At 37.8% G+C, this 15,448-nt stretch overlaps 1 protein-coding gene across 8 annotated transcripts in view; it reads right to left on the reverse strand.

Moving 5' to 3' along the window:
• The window catches only part of Klc (kinesin light chain), a 675,112-nt gene that overhangs the window by 604,645 nt on the left and 55,019 nt on the right, over positions 1-15,448 (reverse strand). Inside the window, exon 1 of one of the 8 annotated variants that reach the window (XM_069817985.1) lies at positions 689-837. The exons of 6 other annotated variants lie outside the window; for them this stretch is intronic. The gene's annotated coding sequence lies outside the window, so the exon portion shown is untranslated. Of the gene's footprint in view, positions 1-688; positions 838-15,448 lie in introns of those variants that run through there. One more of the 8 variants, XM_069817986.1, reaches the window with a different exon arrangement.

Genomic DNA, 15,448 nt, shown 5'->3' on the forward strand with positions numbered 1-15,448 from the left:
AAAATAGCACATTCAAGGGTACTTACAACAATTAGTGTTTTCTGTACATAATTTACACATCCGTCATGCTCATAAAATCAGTAATTTTCTGTTGTAAGAAGTGAACCTGTTGGTTGTGGGTCTAAAATTAGCAACAGGGTACTCCCACCACCGTCTCTCAGCGCTCGCGAATAGCATGCATTGCATTACAGGAAATATTTCGGTTAATCCGAAAATCTTGTAATCCGAATAAGCCTTGGTCCCAATTAGTTCGAATTAACTAGACTCTACTGTACATACTTTCATTGTACTGCCCACACAGACAATATAAGACCATTTTTAATCAACTTAGAAGCGAAATTGAACAAATACTTTTCGTGGGATGAAAGTACACATAGTAATGGTATTTTTACGTGGAAAACAAATCGTAAAATGTTCACATTTTTCACAAGAGCGTCTCCTTAACTATCAGCACTAGCATCCATTGTAGCAGAACTTGGCATACGGCAAGGGCAACAGAGGGTAACGCACGTCAAAGAACAAACGTTCTTGTAGAAAATAAAAAAAAATCCATTTTTCGGGAATCGAACCCTAGATACTGAACTCGTAGAAGCAACAGCTATCACTCACATCACAGCGCAAATAAAATCTTAAAGGTCAGTTTGTATTAACAAATCTTAAAATAAATTAAGAAGCCAATTCCTCGTACCAAAACTAGCCACGAAACGTCCTTCTAGTTCATTATCAAGCCATCTCACAGATGCTGGATGTAGCACTAGCCCCTTCCCTTCATTTCGAGTTGTGAACAACAGATCCTAGACGCGACTGCACTGAAGTGAGATCACCACCAATCACCACACTGACTCAGAGAGAACTGACAAGAAGTGAAGGAACCCAACTTCTGCAGAACGCAGCCAAGCGAGACAAGCACGCAAGCATGGACATCCACAGGTCAAGCGGAATACGCCACTGGTGTATGCCTGGCAACGACCAATCTTCAGACCTCAGAAAGTGACGGCTTACTAAACACAATAAACAATGTTACTGAATGACACCTTCTCATTACAGTAACTTATATCAGAGGATATAAGGAGAAGAGATGACAGAGATGAATTTTCGCGGAAAAACAAGTTTTCCAGCATTTTTGATGACGAAACAGAGGTGCTGGGTACGCCATCAGTCTGGGTACGATTTTTTCATAAATTATTGGATGGATTTTGTTCATGTTCCGCATCCATGACTTACGATATCAAGAAAAATAAAGCAGATGAAATATACACACAGTTACAGGGATTCCCCTGCCATCATTTTTATGTGTAATTCATAAAACGAAAGTTAATCATATTTTAGTTCATATCAATTTATCATTATAAAGGAGCGAGCATCTTCTGCGGACATCTAGAAAAAGCACTGAGGAAGAGACTAGTGAAGCGCTTTGTATGGAGTGTGGAATTGTAAGGGGCAGAAACATGGACATTACGACGAAGCGAATAGAAGCACTTGAAATATGGCTATGGAGAAGAATGGAACGTGTGAAATGGACACAGAATAAGAAATGAAGCTGTGTTACAAAGAGTGGGTGAAGAAAGAATGATGCTGGAAATTATCAGGAAGAGAAAAAGGAATTGGTTGGGTCACTGGCTGAGAAGAAACTGCCTACTGAAGGATGCACTGGAAGGAATGGTGAATGGCAGAAGAATTCGGGGCAGAAGAAGATATCAGATGATAGACGACATTAAAATATATGGATCATATGAGGAGACAAAGAGGAAGGCAGAAAATAGAAAAGACTGGAGAATGCTGGGTTTGCAGTGAAAGAATGTATGTATCAATTTATTTATGTAGGCCGACTTCTTTTGAATTGTTAAGAAAATGAACTATAAACAGTATTATTACTAAACATATTAAAATAAGTGAATTATTACAGAACGAGTTAAAAGTATCAGGAAGATAATCGTCACTCTTTTCAAGACTGTCAATGATATTAAAAATCAGCTATGTGGGATAACAAGATCCCCACTTGTCATGGCATTCCCCTCACCTTCTTTCATCCATATAATTTCTCTTGCCACACAGAAGGTACGGTTCAGTCGCATAAGCATAAGCAGGCAATAGAAATCACAGCGCAAGTTCCAATTCTACAGTCCGTCAAGCTTTCTGTATGGAGTCGTGGGTAAAAACTATCAGGCCTAGTAACAAGCTATGTTGTTGTTTAATCAACTATCCGAAGACAGGTCTGAACCTCACAAGTGACACCAACATGGCACCACTTATGAGGCAACTAGGCCAGGAGATAATGGGATAGGGTGGCCAGTTCCTTTCCCCCTCCATTGCATACATCGACGACTAGCTACATATTACACTAGTCAGACTTCAGATGTATACAAATAAATAATTGAAGGGCTTGGGGCAACATAGTGACAACCCACACTCAAATTTTACAGGAAAATAACTCTTAAGTCTTAAATCTTTAATAGCTGTTTTCCTGTAGAATTTGTGTATGGCTTGTCACTATGTTGCTCCAAGCCCTTCAATTGTTCTTTCTCTGACACATATAGTCAAGTGAAATGTACAGCTCGATTCAACGATCTTGGCCCTTGTCCTTGCTAGTTTCGCTAGTGAGCGAGCTGTGTGTTGCGTCATAAGAAAGAAATTTAATCACAAATCTACATAATAGAAGGAGAAGAGGAAGAATCAAAGCAATATCTATGCCCGTAGCTCAGGGACACTCGATGTCAAGAAAATATGCCATTACAACAGTGTTCCAACTGGACGGAAATTCCGTCAAAGTGACGGAATTTCAACGTCGTGGACGGGAAAAGAATGGCTTTGACGGGTGACGGATTTTCTGGCGGAAATTACAATTTACTGTACATCGTCTTTTGACTTTTTTAGCTGCTGTGATTTTATTTCTCTAATTTTGGAGGATTTTACTTTTTCATTGAACTGTGTCGTAATGTGTTAAAGAATCCCCTATTTCAGATTTCCTCGTAGTACTTAAGTCAGAAGTTGACGAATTAATATTTTAATCCAGATTAAGTTGTGTTAAAATTCGGTTTTTATTTGTATTAAGGGTGTTAAAAAAAGTATGCAATATATTTGGAGGTGCTAGTATGCATCAAAACAAGAAAATAATGTCTAATAAATATGGATCCTACAACGAATACTTTTTGAGATCTGAACACTTGTTCATAGGAGATGCTCAATGTGACGTCCATTCATGGCAATGCATTCTTCTGCCCTTCGGCGCAAGGAATCTCGCACTCTTTGAAATTTATTTTAATACGTTAATAAGAAAGTCCTGATAACGATCCCCAGTTAATCTCCGTCCTAGCACGTATGACCCTATTAATCTATCACCAAGAACGCCTGCCCATACGTTGATTGAGAATCAGTGCTGATGTCTTGTTTCTTCTACTGCATGGCGATTTTCATCAGCCTACATACACATGCTGATTACGAAAATTCGCAATACCTTCTCTGCTGAATCCCGCCCATATCCGCAACCAAACTTTTGTTTTCAGTATTCCTTGCGACGTATCAGTATTCCATGCCAGGGGTGTCAACTACGGTATGATTATTTGGTAGTCTGCTGTATTGTAGGGCAGAGAAATGCATTGCCATCGGCCTGATCTGTGATGAGTAACTCGGTTTAACATTTTGCAAGGGCCTAAATCCTTGAATCAAGCTGTACTGCCTGATAATAGATGTGCATATCAGCCAAAACCTTAATCAGAGTACATACAACACGCTATGATCCACACTAAATTTACTGAGCTACAGTAAATAACATTAGCAACCTTCAGGGAAGCAAACATTTGCCAGAAGTTATGTTAGACATGCGAGCTAACTATCGTTGCCAGTTTTGAAAACTAATGGGCTAATTTACGTGAAATGAGTTATTCCAGATTAATAGATCGATACTCGATCAAGTCACTCCATTCGACTGTAAATATTTCTGCACATGAGAGAGAAGATATAATGGAAAAGGCAGTGAGTTTTTCTGGACGAAATAGAGAAAATACTCCTTAGCAACATGCTTTCTGACAATAGTCGCAAGAATAGTAAGTTGTGGCTCTGTAACTTCATCGGAAGAATTCTATAAAAATTGCATGTTTTACAATATTCTTTGTATTAGCAGTATCTGAAAAATGTCTTTACCACTTATTACCAGATCTAGGAAGTTTGTACCAAAACTGTTAAGTTGTGTGAGCTTGAACTATATCTCTACCGAATGAAAAGTAATAGCGCCTATCTCAATGTCAGTGAACTAGAACGACAAATAGGCTACGTATAGCCGAGTGGTAACCAAATATGTACTCCAATCGTTCACAGCCTTAGAACAAGAAAATTATAAACGAATAATATAAAAAAATAATAACATGTAATTATAAACTTCGTAATTCTCAAACTAAAATAATCTACCCATACATATAAAAATAACATACAAAGTATACAATTATGATTCTAGCCTCATTATAACAAGTAACAATGAACATTTTCATTTTATCAAAACAAATACTCCTTTTATGTTAAAAAGAAAAATATTTGTAGCCTACTCTGAAAATATTCGTTCTACATCACAAGACGTCACTGGAGCAAATCTGAAATATGATACAGTATATCTTACTATCATCAGGCGAACAACTACTTTGTGAATCTAACAGTGTAACTCGTATGTGGCACATAATATTAAACCCATAATTATTGTTTTCAAGAAAATTTTTCATTTTTATTGTAATGTCAGGTAGGAAATTCGTATCGTAATTCCGATGTTGAACTTGGACTGTAACCCTAGATCATATATGAAAGACTGCTCATCCCTGTGTTAAAATCGGCAGCACTTTGAAAAGAATAACCGCCAGGATCGCCACCCGTCCGTCGTAAACGAACACGAGATGGCAGTACAGTCGTTAATGCAATTCACATGGGAGTTATGACGTGAATTCTTATGTAACAACTAGATGGCAGCATAGTAAACTGACAAAAGTTGTTACCGTCAAAGCCTATCTGGGTATATTATGAACTAGGCTGTAACGCAACCGAATGCATAGCAGCACGAGACGTCAACGTTTAACGAAGAATAATCCGAGAAAAAAATAAACTCCTGTTTGCATAATTATTTAATAACAGATGAGTTTACTTTTTTGGAATCATGCATAATATTAACATTACGTAAATAATACAATAATAGAATAGCTCAATTTGTTGAGAACCTAAAATATTAATATAAATAACAATATTCTTCAAACTATTCACATCTCTACACTGCGTAGTTTATGTTAACATACTGTGTATCGTCTGTTACGAACGGGAGCAGGGCGAGGCACGAGTGATATCTATACTCCTCGCTGTACTCTACTAAAATCTACTGTTTTGGTACGAACTTCCTACCTATGATTATTACTACTCTAGCTTGTCGTTACCAGGTGACGTCACGCTTGAGCCACGGGTGAGAATTCAAAATAGAACTGAAGTTGAGAGAGGAAGGAACAGAATTAGAAATGACTGTCACTAAGATTACAAATACCGTACTTTCTCTCTTCACGCTTTTTCGCCTTCCTATTTGTCACCATATACAACCATCTTAAGTTTGTCTATCATCTCGTATCTTCTTCTGCCCAGTACTTTTCTCCTGTTCACTATTCCTTCCAGAGCATCCTTCAGTAAGCAGTTTCTTCTCAGCTAGTGACTCAACCAATTTCTTCCCTCTTCCTGATCGTTATCAGTTTCAGCATCATTCTTTCTTCACCTACTCTTTCTAGCACTGCTTAATTTTTTATTGTCTGTCCATTTCACATGCTTCATTCTCCTCCATATCCACATTTCAAATGTTTCTAGTCGCTTCTTTTCACTTCGTCCCAATGTCCATGTTTCTGCCCCATACAATGCCACACTCCAGACAAAGCATTTTACTAGTCTCTTCCTTAGTTCTTTTTCCAGAGGTCCGCACAAGATGCTCCTTTTTCTATTAAAAGCTTCCTTTGCCACTGTTATCCTTTTTTTTTTCGCTGTTATTTATACTCGCTTTAATATCTTTGGTCATATCGCGAGTTAATCTTATTTTGGGTGAAATCCGAAGACCTGTGTACTATTGTTGAGACTGGTTCTATTGTTGTGAACTAGATGGCGACTGTATATGTATTACTGATTTGTTATGAATATGATTTCGGTGATGAATGAGGCCGGTGATATTCAGGGATGTTGTGGCCCGAATTTCCTGGCATTTGTCTTACGGTTGAGGAAAAACCCTGAAAAACCTCAACCAGGAAATTCAACCCGAGCGGCAATCAAACCCGGGCCCTCTGCGTAAGAGACCCGCATGCTGACCCCTACATCACAGAGGTGGTCTATCCTCTTTTTGACTTCGTGGCAGCAGTTCATGTTACTACTTAATAATACACCCCAAGTATTTGAAGGTGTCCAACTGTTCCACTGCCTTATTTGGAGTTCGCACGTTTACCTTCTTTATTTTTCTTCCGATAGTCATGGTCTTGGTCTTGTTTGTATTTTTATCTTCATCCCATACTGCTTACAGCTGTTATTAGCTCCAGAAGCATATCCCTTAGAATTATCTCTTCTGCTAACAACGTCATACATATCAGCAAGTCTTATGAACTTCATTCTTCTTCTTTCTATTATCTCGTCTGCCATGTTCTGAAAATAGTTCTTCACTAAATCCCCCAAGTAATTGTTGAACAGGGTAGGTGATACAGGGCATCCTTGTCGTATCTATCTCCTTATTCCACTTCCCTCTGACATTTCGTCTTCTATCCTGACTTTGATTCGTCGTGTTATAGTAAGAAGGCGAAATCCGTCAAAACCCGAAGTTTCTAGACAATTCTAGTTCTAACAAAGCTCTTTAGAAAATTCTAGTTTTCACTTAAGTAATTTCAGCTACATCTAGAAATAACTACATTCTTTAGGAAATTCTAGTTTTTACTAATATTCTTAAGTTAAAACTAGAAATAACTTATCGTTATTTGTAAAAACCCGTTGTAACAATTTCAGAGCGTGTTTATGCATTATTTTTGAAGATCTAAATTGTTACTTCTTGAGGTTGTGGGAAAAATCTAGCTCCACCTACGAATTAATTTCAACAAATAAAATCACAGAAATTCTGGTAGGACCGAGGTATGACATGTTTATATTATTCAATCAGAAGCAACCTCTTAAATCTTAAAACATGGTTTAGTACATTAGATTTTACGTTTATAGTAAATCAGTATTAGTCGCTACCAAATCCTTTCTACTTTCACGTGTACATCCAGTTGTTTCTTTGTGCTTGTGTGGCTGCCTACTTAAGACATCCTTTTAGTGCAACTTTTACAAAAGGCTCATGTATAAGCTAATATTTATGCGTGTTTGTGTAAACATAAACTGTGAAAATTCCAGAGATTAAACTATCGAAAAGTTCCATGATACAGCAATGGATCAAGCATATACCAGGACTCATCAGTGATGGAGAGTGGTTTTTGTCAATATTGTAATGAACAGATACTGTAATGTTAATAAAAATATGTCTGAAGAATAAATAAACAATAATTAAACAGATGAATGCAGAGCAAGAAAAAGGAGAAGAAGAGATGATGTTAGCTATACTAAAAGCCAGGTTATGAACCGATGAAACAGGAAGTAGTTGGATGGGCGAGAGGAAAGTGCGGGTTAGAGGGGTAGCCTGTGCAGTGATGACACGTTGAGTGTGGGGATGGAGGGGAGAACGAGAACGGAGCTTTTCATTGGACCTCGCGTGAAAATGTCGTCTGCTAACGAAAATCTGGCAACGGAATCACGGAGACAGTGTAGCCAGTTCATTTGCAGTAGCACGTACACTACGAGTCGCATTTCGTACCAGCGTCATTAGCTCGTGCTTTCTTAAAAACAGCAATTTTAAAATTTAATTACTAATATTGTAGATAGTGTTATCGAGAACTATATACAGTAGTTATTTTAAACATATCGGTGACAAACGCTGAACACGCTTTGAATCTCGCGCCACTATGTGGCAACAGAGCTCAGAAAGAGACCAACAGAACGTTGCTTCCGGTTTAGTCGGTTCATAACCTGGCTTTTAGTATAGTACATCGTCAAACATCTCTCTAGCCAGAAAGGAAGGCCAAGAAAATTTAAATAAACAGGCGAAAAGAATGAAACTGATTTCTAATGCAACGCATCCTCCAGTTGGTTGGTATAGGAGGTACCATCATAACACGCGTTCCGGATGTCGACAGGGAAAAGGCCGACTTGCGAAACCTCATAGGAGTCGTGCTTGAGAAAAATGACGACTTATACAGAACTGGAACAAAGGATGGAATTTTGAATAAACTATATCGCAGGTAGGTTCACTGAACTTTAAAAATTGATGGTGTAGTTAATTTCATCAACACAGATACATAACATAATCTTTCTTTCAGATCCGAATTTGATGTCCTCATATTTTCTTGACACGAGAACAGGTGCCAGATGCAGAAATTTCGCTGAGGACTGCAGCAAAGAAAGAAGTTATCGGAAGCGGACAAGGGTTCGTTCGTTGTGCTTGCAAAAAAAATAATTGTGTTTTGAAGTGGTGCTTGTGTGTGAAAAATAAAATTCTCTGCTACTCTAAATGTCACAATAGCATGTCTTGTCGCAACAATTTACTTGTGAGACAAAAAATAATAATATTGAGTTCTGTAACATAATCAGGGAAAGGATTTATATGTAAATACATATTTACTTATAAAGCTAATATAATTTATATTTTGCATTATCTTTATGTTTCACAATGTGTAGGGTTGAAAAATCCTACTTTTATTTTCCATATTTTTCCATATTTTAGAGTTTAGTACATATTTTCGTTAATTTCCATATATTTTCCATATTTCATATAAAACAGTCCATATTATATTAGGTTTAACAATAAAACAAAACAAAATTCCATTAACTTTTAAAAATACATTTCAACAATAGAGATTTAAACACATGTTCAGTAATCCCTTTAACATCAGAGTTATTTGAAAATTAGCAGTCCTATCAACAATGGGAAAGTAAGTTACAAAACTGTATTAATTTAATTTAAAATTTTTAACAGACTTCAGTTGTGCAGCTCAACAGTTAAATGCCAGTCAGAGTACACATAGGTTCAGTTTTGTAAATCATACTATAAAGACGGTAAATATGCCAAAAGTACGTCATTCAGTCAATTTAAAATCAAAACTAACAAGTTACATTTCAGAATTTAAAGAAGATGGTTTATCAACTGACAATAAAATATTATTTTGTAATTTGTGTCAGTGTGCAGTATCATCTACACAAAAGTTCCTGGTGCAACAACACATTACAACTAGTAAACATCAGGCCAACAAACAACTAAATTCCAAGCAGAGACAATTGTTTTTAACACAACCAACAACATCGAATGTAAGATCTGAGTTTAACATCGACCTGTGCCGTTCTCTCATCTCTGCTGATATTCCTCTCTACAAACTAAAGAATAAGGTCTTCAGGGAATTCCTTGAAAAATATACTCAACATACAATCCCGGATGAGTCAACACTTAGGAAGACGTATGCTCCATCCATCTACGATGAGACAATACAGAAGATAAGAGATGAAATTAAAGATAGTTCAATTTGGGTTTCCATTGATGAGACTCCCGACATAGAAGGTAGACTTGTTGGTAATGTAGTTATCGGTTTGTTAAGTGAACAATATTCTGAACGAATTCTTTTACATTGTGATGTTCTAGAAAAGTGCAATAACAAAACTATAGTTAAACTGTTCAACGAAGCTATGGGTATCCTGTGGCCAAAGGGTATTATGTACGATAATGTGTTATTCTTTATTAGCGATGCTGCCCCTTATATGGTCAAAGCTGGACAAGCATTATCTGTTGTATATCCTAAATTGACTCATTTTACTTGTGTGGCGCATGCATTTCATCGTGTGGCAGAAGTGGTCAGAGACAATTTCCCTAAAGTAGATTTGTTGATTTCATCAGTGAAAAAAGTATTTCTCAAAGCTCCCAGTAGAGTTAACGTGTTGAAAGAAATGTACCCTGAAATTCCATTGCCACCAAAGCCAATTTTAACTAGATGGGGTACATGGCTAGAAGCAGTTGAATATTATGCCGAACATATAGACTCTATTAACAATGTTCTCCTTGCATTGGACTCTGAAGATGCAGTCTCAATTGATACTGCGAAAACAGTTACCTGTGACATAAGTGTGAAGAATGACTTAGCTCACATTCAGCATACATTTTCATGCATCATAAAAACGCTCAAAAGTCTCCAAAATAGGCACCTTTCACTATCTGAAAGTTTTGAAATTATAAATAGTACTGTGGAACAACTGAATCGTGGTAGAGGTAAAGTTGCAGATGCAGTAAGAGCTAAGGTGGACACTGTACTTTCAAAAAACCCTGGATATGAAGAACTACAAAAGGTTGTTGCTGTGATGAGTGGTGAATCAACAGTGAAGATTAACTTGGACTTATCCCCAGCAGACATTGTGAAATTGAATTATGTACCAGTTACTTCTTGTGACGTCGAACGCTCTTTTAGTCAGTATAAATCTATCCTCAGAGACAATAGAAGAAGATTCACTTTTCAGCACTTGAAAGAAATGTTTGTAACCTATTGTTATGGTAACAGACAATAAAAATTGTGTTTTGTTGAAACTACATTGGAAGATAAGGTACGTCCATTATATTTTTTGTTTAGTTTGATTAAAATGTACCAATATTTAACGTACATAGTCATTTTTTTATAATTTTAAGTCCATATTTAATTCCATATTTTGGTAAAAATCCATATTTAATTCCATATTTTGGTAAAAATAACTACATATATATTTACATATTTCATATATTTTTAGTCCATATAAATCCGTTCCCTGAACATAATTATTCGTAATTCAACAACAAAAATAGTAATATTTAAGCATCCCATAAGATAATTATTTGTGTAACAATTATTTTGTGTTTCAACAACAACAATGACAATAGCAATAATAACGTTCATGTGCAAGTACCAATTTCCTGAAGTCTTTTTAGTAATAAGTTATTTCTAGCTGTAACTGAATTACGTAAGTGAAAACTAGAATTTCCTCGGGTTTTGACGAATTTCGCGTTCTGAAATTGTTACAACAGGTTTTTACTAATAACAATCGTTATTTCTAGATCTAACTTAATTATATTAGTCAAAACTAGAATTTCCTAAAGAGCCATAGTTATTTCTAGATGTAACTGAATTACGTTAATGAAAACTAGAATTTCCTAAAGAGCTTTGTGGGAACTATAATTTCCTAGAAACTTCGGGTTTTGACAGATTTCGAGTTCTGACTGTAACATAAAAAACATTACTGAATAGTCTGCTCTCTTTCCAATCCACATCAATTTTCTTCAGTATCCTCATAAGTTTATTCCACTACACTCTGCCGAAGCTTTTTCCTAATTCACAAATAGTATAGGCCTAACACTTATTCGGATTTCTCTAAGTATCTTTCGTCGATTGTTCGCATCAGTCCAATAATTTATTGCATATTTCGTACCTTCTCCCTTCCTGAAGCCACACTGCTCTTCTTCGAACTCTCTATAATATAAACGTTGATTAAAAAAGTAATTTTCGAGACTCCCTTGTACATTTAAAGTGGTGATCTGAGCAGTGAGTTCTGAAATGAACTAAAATACAATACTAACACAGCAGAACCGTTAATGTAGCCTACTATATAAACTGTATAGTAAATATTACAGTCAACAAAACCTATTTCCTACTTATCCGGGAAAATGGTCGTAGTTCATTATAATTACATCCAAGAGGAGAATTAAATTAACCTGGCGGGAGAGGAGAATTCTCTGCCAGACCACCGAGTTAATTCATTATTGATTTTACGTTATCACGCTACAATTAAAATAACCATCATAGTAGGCCTAAGTATTCTGGAGCAGCGAAAAATGCTGCAGTCGCAGGTGTGTCTATACTTACTGAATGTTCAGCATTGGTTTCCCTTTTCTTCCTTAATGTGTATTCGTACTAATGCTACTTCCTATTTTTGAACATACAGTACCATCAATGTTTTCGTAAGTTCCTTCAATCGGAGTTGTAATAAGATAGGTGGGTCAAGCCCAAGAGTGGAGTAACGGTTTGCTTTCGTGAAACGAGTGGGATCGGGTTGAACTCCCGGTTGAGACTTTTTCCGAGGTTTTCCCTCAATCACTTGAAGCAGAATTGCTGGGAAACTTTCGGTGTTGGATCTCGGACTCATCTCGCCTTCATTAACATAATTTTATTAATCATCTTTAATAGTTACAAGTTGAACTGGCGGACGTGTTCTGGGATCCGCCTACACGTAGCAACTGCCTGCGGAAGCTGAACATACCCCAGAGAAGCGGTTTAACGGTGAAGTGTAGCTTCCTCAGATAGATGGTGCCTTGGTGAATCACGGAATCGAAGGCGGCGTATCCCCCAGGTCAAGGATGCAGCAGATACAAGCACGTGAATTGAGGACAGATGCCATCGATCTGAGAAGGCTGCAGAAGATAATCACAGGGAGGCGGAGGAATCCTATCAAACATGGATGCTGTGGCTGAATCGATACCATTGCACCAAGCAATGAATCACGTGCTAAAAAAGCGGCCCTACTGACTGCAAAAATCATTCCAATACAAGGTTACACAATAAGCCTAAACGCTGCGGTGCTTGCCCAAATCCCAAGAGCGGATACAAACATCAATTCCAAGAACACTTGCAAGGCAGCATTCTCGCGTATAGGCTATATAATTCCTTCCTTTGTCCCTTTCAATCACTGATTTACTAAATCAAGTATTCTAATCATTTCACAAATGCCAAAAGCTTGTGTAAAAATATATACGTAGAACGCTTGAAAATCTTGAGTTCGTTGCTGTTCCAGTGTTGGGAATTAAAAACAGCCACACATGTTATCGCCAATATTATATAATATCGCAACTAACCATATCCTCGACGAATTAACTGAAGATAACATTTGTAAACATTATGGCAAAACACTGAGCCCAGACCTGCCACCTCTTACAGTTTTGGGTTTTGCCGACGACACCGCAATCATTGGCAAAAGTAGAGAAGCAGCTATAGAATTAACACGCATAGCTATGTAGAAATTTGATGAGATAGGCCTCGAAGTAAACCCAAGAAAATTTGTTGGCATTCGTATTGAGAAAGGGGAACTTGTATGTTTTTTTTTAATTTTATTGGGTTATTTTACGACGCTGTATCAACATCTCGGTTATTTAGCGTCTGAATGAAATGAAGGTGATAATGCTGGTGAAATGAGTCCGGGGTCCAGTACCGAAAGTTACCCAGCATTTGCTCGTATTGGGTTGAGGGAAAACCCCGGAAAAAACCTCAACCAGGTAACTTGTCCCGACCGGGATTCGAACCCGGGCCACCTGGTTTCGCCGCCAGACGCGTTGACCGTTGGTGTCCACAGGTGTGGACGAGGGGAACTTGTAAAGAACCCTTGGATCTAGATGTTAATTGTCGGATAAGAGTATTGAAACACGGAGAATCAATTAAGTATCTCGGCATCACCTTTAATGATTCCCTAAATGTTGACTCTAAAGGTACAATTCAGAATCTCGATTTAGGCTTCTACACCCTTATTGAAATGTGAACAAAAATTTCTGGTTTTAAACACATCTATTTGTACATCGTTGATTTATTCCTTCCAGACCGCGGACCCGAACAAAATCCCAATTAAGTTTCTTCAAAACAGTGATAAACTTATCAGAAGTGCCCTCAAACAAATTCTACAGCTTCCAACGGACACGCCAGACCATATGATTTATTCAGATATGAAGTGTAAAGGTCTTGATCTCTTCAAAGCAGAGTGGGAAGCCCATTTTCAGCACGCCAATACTTGTCGCGTCCTCGCACTGTCAGCCAATCCCTACGTCACAGCCACTCGAGATCTCTTTACTGAAAGCACCGAATGCGTCAAATCTTTGCAGTTAACCGAGACATCCAACGTAATTAAAGACCCACGAACCAGTTTGTATGACGCTCGATGTATGAGGAAAAAACTGCGAGAAAAGGAATTAGAGGCGTGGGCTAAGCTACCTCAGAAAGGTCTTGGCGTAGAGCTATACAGCGAGTTTACTCCGGCGAATTCCTGGATACGACATCGTGAAGGCTTAACCTCTAGCGAGTGGCGCGAAGCTATTAAAATGACTGCACACGTGTCTTCCGTACGTTCCCTTCCGGGCAGGACTCGGGACAACATCCTCTGTCGGCGATGCCACAGAGAACCAGAAACACTTGCACATGTCCTGGGCTCTTGTCCGCACGGTGAAGTACTCCGTAACTCACGACACCATAGAATTCGTTCGATGATCGCCCAATAGTTTAGATCAATAAATTTTCAAGTGTTCGAAGAAGTTCACGGGCTGGCAGACAATGGCAGTACAAGAAGAATAGACATGACTGCCATCCCGCCAAATAACAACAATGGTTACATCATCGATCCCACCGTTAGATTTGAAAAACAAAAGAGCCAACCTGAAGATGTAAATAGGGAAAAAAAAACATCTATATACGTACCGTTCCATATTTCATGGACAAATACGGTCTACAACAAATTGAAGTAATAGGCCTTATGGTTGGAGCGCGCGGAACTATTCCCGGTTTCTTCTTCCAGACCTGGCAACGTTTCGGCCTACAGAGGAAGGCAATTGATGACATCGTTCTCGCAGCTCTGAGAGGATCAATATTTATACTCCGCAACCATCTCTACGGTCAACAATGATCTTCAACTAATTAATTAGTACCTACTTATTTATTCAGTAATTTTTTGTCGTTGTTGTAAGACTCCCTTTAACTTAAACATATGTATATTCTTTATACTTCCAACTACCTATTGCACAATATGCTCTGTCTTTGTGGCAGCCTGTTAATACAGGGAGCTGTTATCGTTTAGATAAATAAATAAAAAATAAATACTGTGAAGAGTTTTAGTACTTTATATTTTCATTGCTGAAGTTTTTTTTTTTTTTTTAATTGGACAAAGAGGAAAACACCATACACACTTTGAAAACGAGAAATACTTAAGTCAATGAGAGAGAGAGAGAGAGAGAGAGAGAGAGAGAGAGAGAGGAGTGTACGAGAAAGCCAGTAGATTGATAAAGAAGAAAAGAGAACGAGATGACTTTGTAGTGAGGAACACTGGGAGCCTCCGGCGTAGCTCAGGCGGTAGCGCGTTTGCCTGCTGATACGGATTTGCGCTTTGAGTTCGATTACCGTTTGAGTTGATTCTGGTTGGGTTTTCTCAGAGGTTTAACCCAACGGTAAGGCGAATGTCAGGTAATCTATGGCGAATCCTCGGCCTCATCTCGCCAAATACCATCTCGTTATCACTAGGGGGCGGATGTTGATGACCTAAAAATCTATTTAAAATGACTATTACACTCCTACTACGTCATACTACTTTTGACCAATAAAACGGTACGAAAGGACGT

The sequence above is a fragment of the Periplaneta americana genome, chromosome 2 (assembly GCF_040183065.1).
Source record: "Periplaneta americana isolate PAMFEO1 chromosome 2, P.americana_PAMFEO1_priV1, whole genome shotgun sequence".
NCBI lineage: Eukaryota > Metazoa > Arthropoda > Insecta > Blattodea > Blattidae > Periplaneta > Periplaneta americana.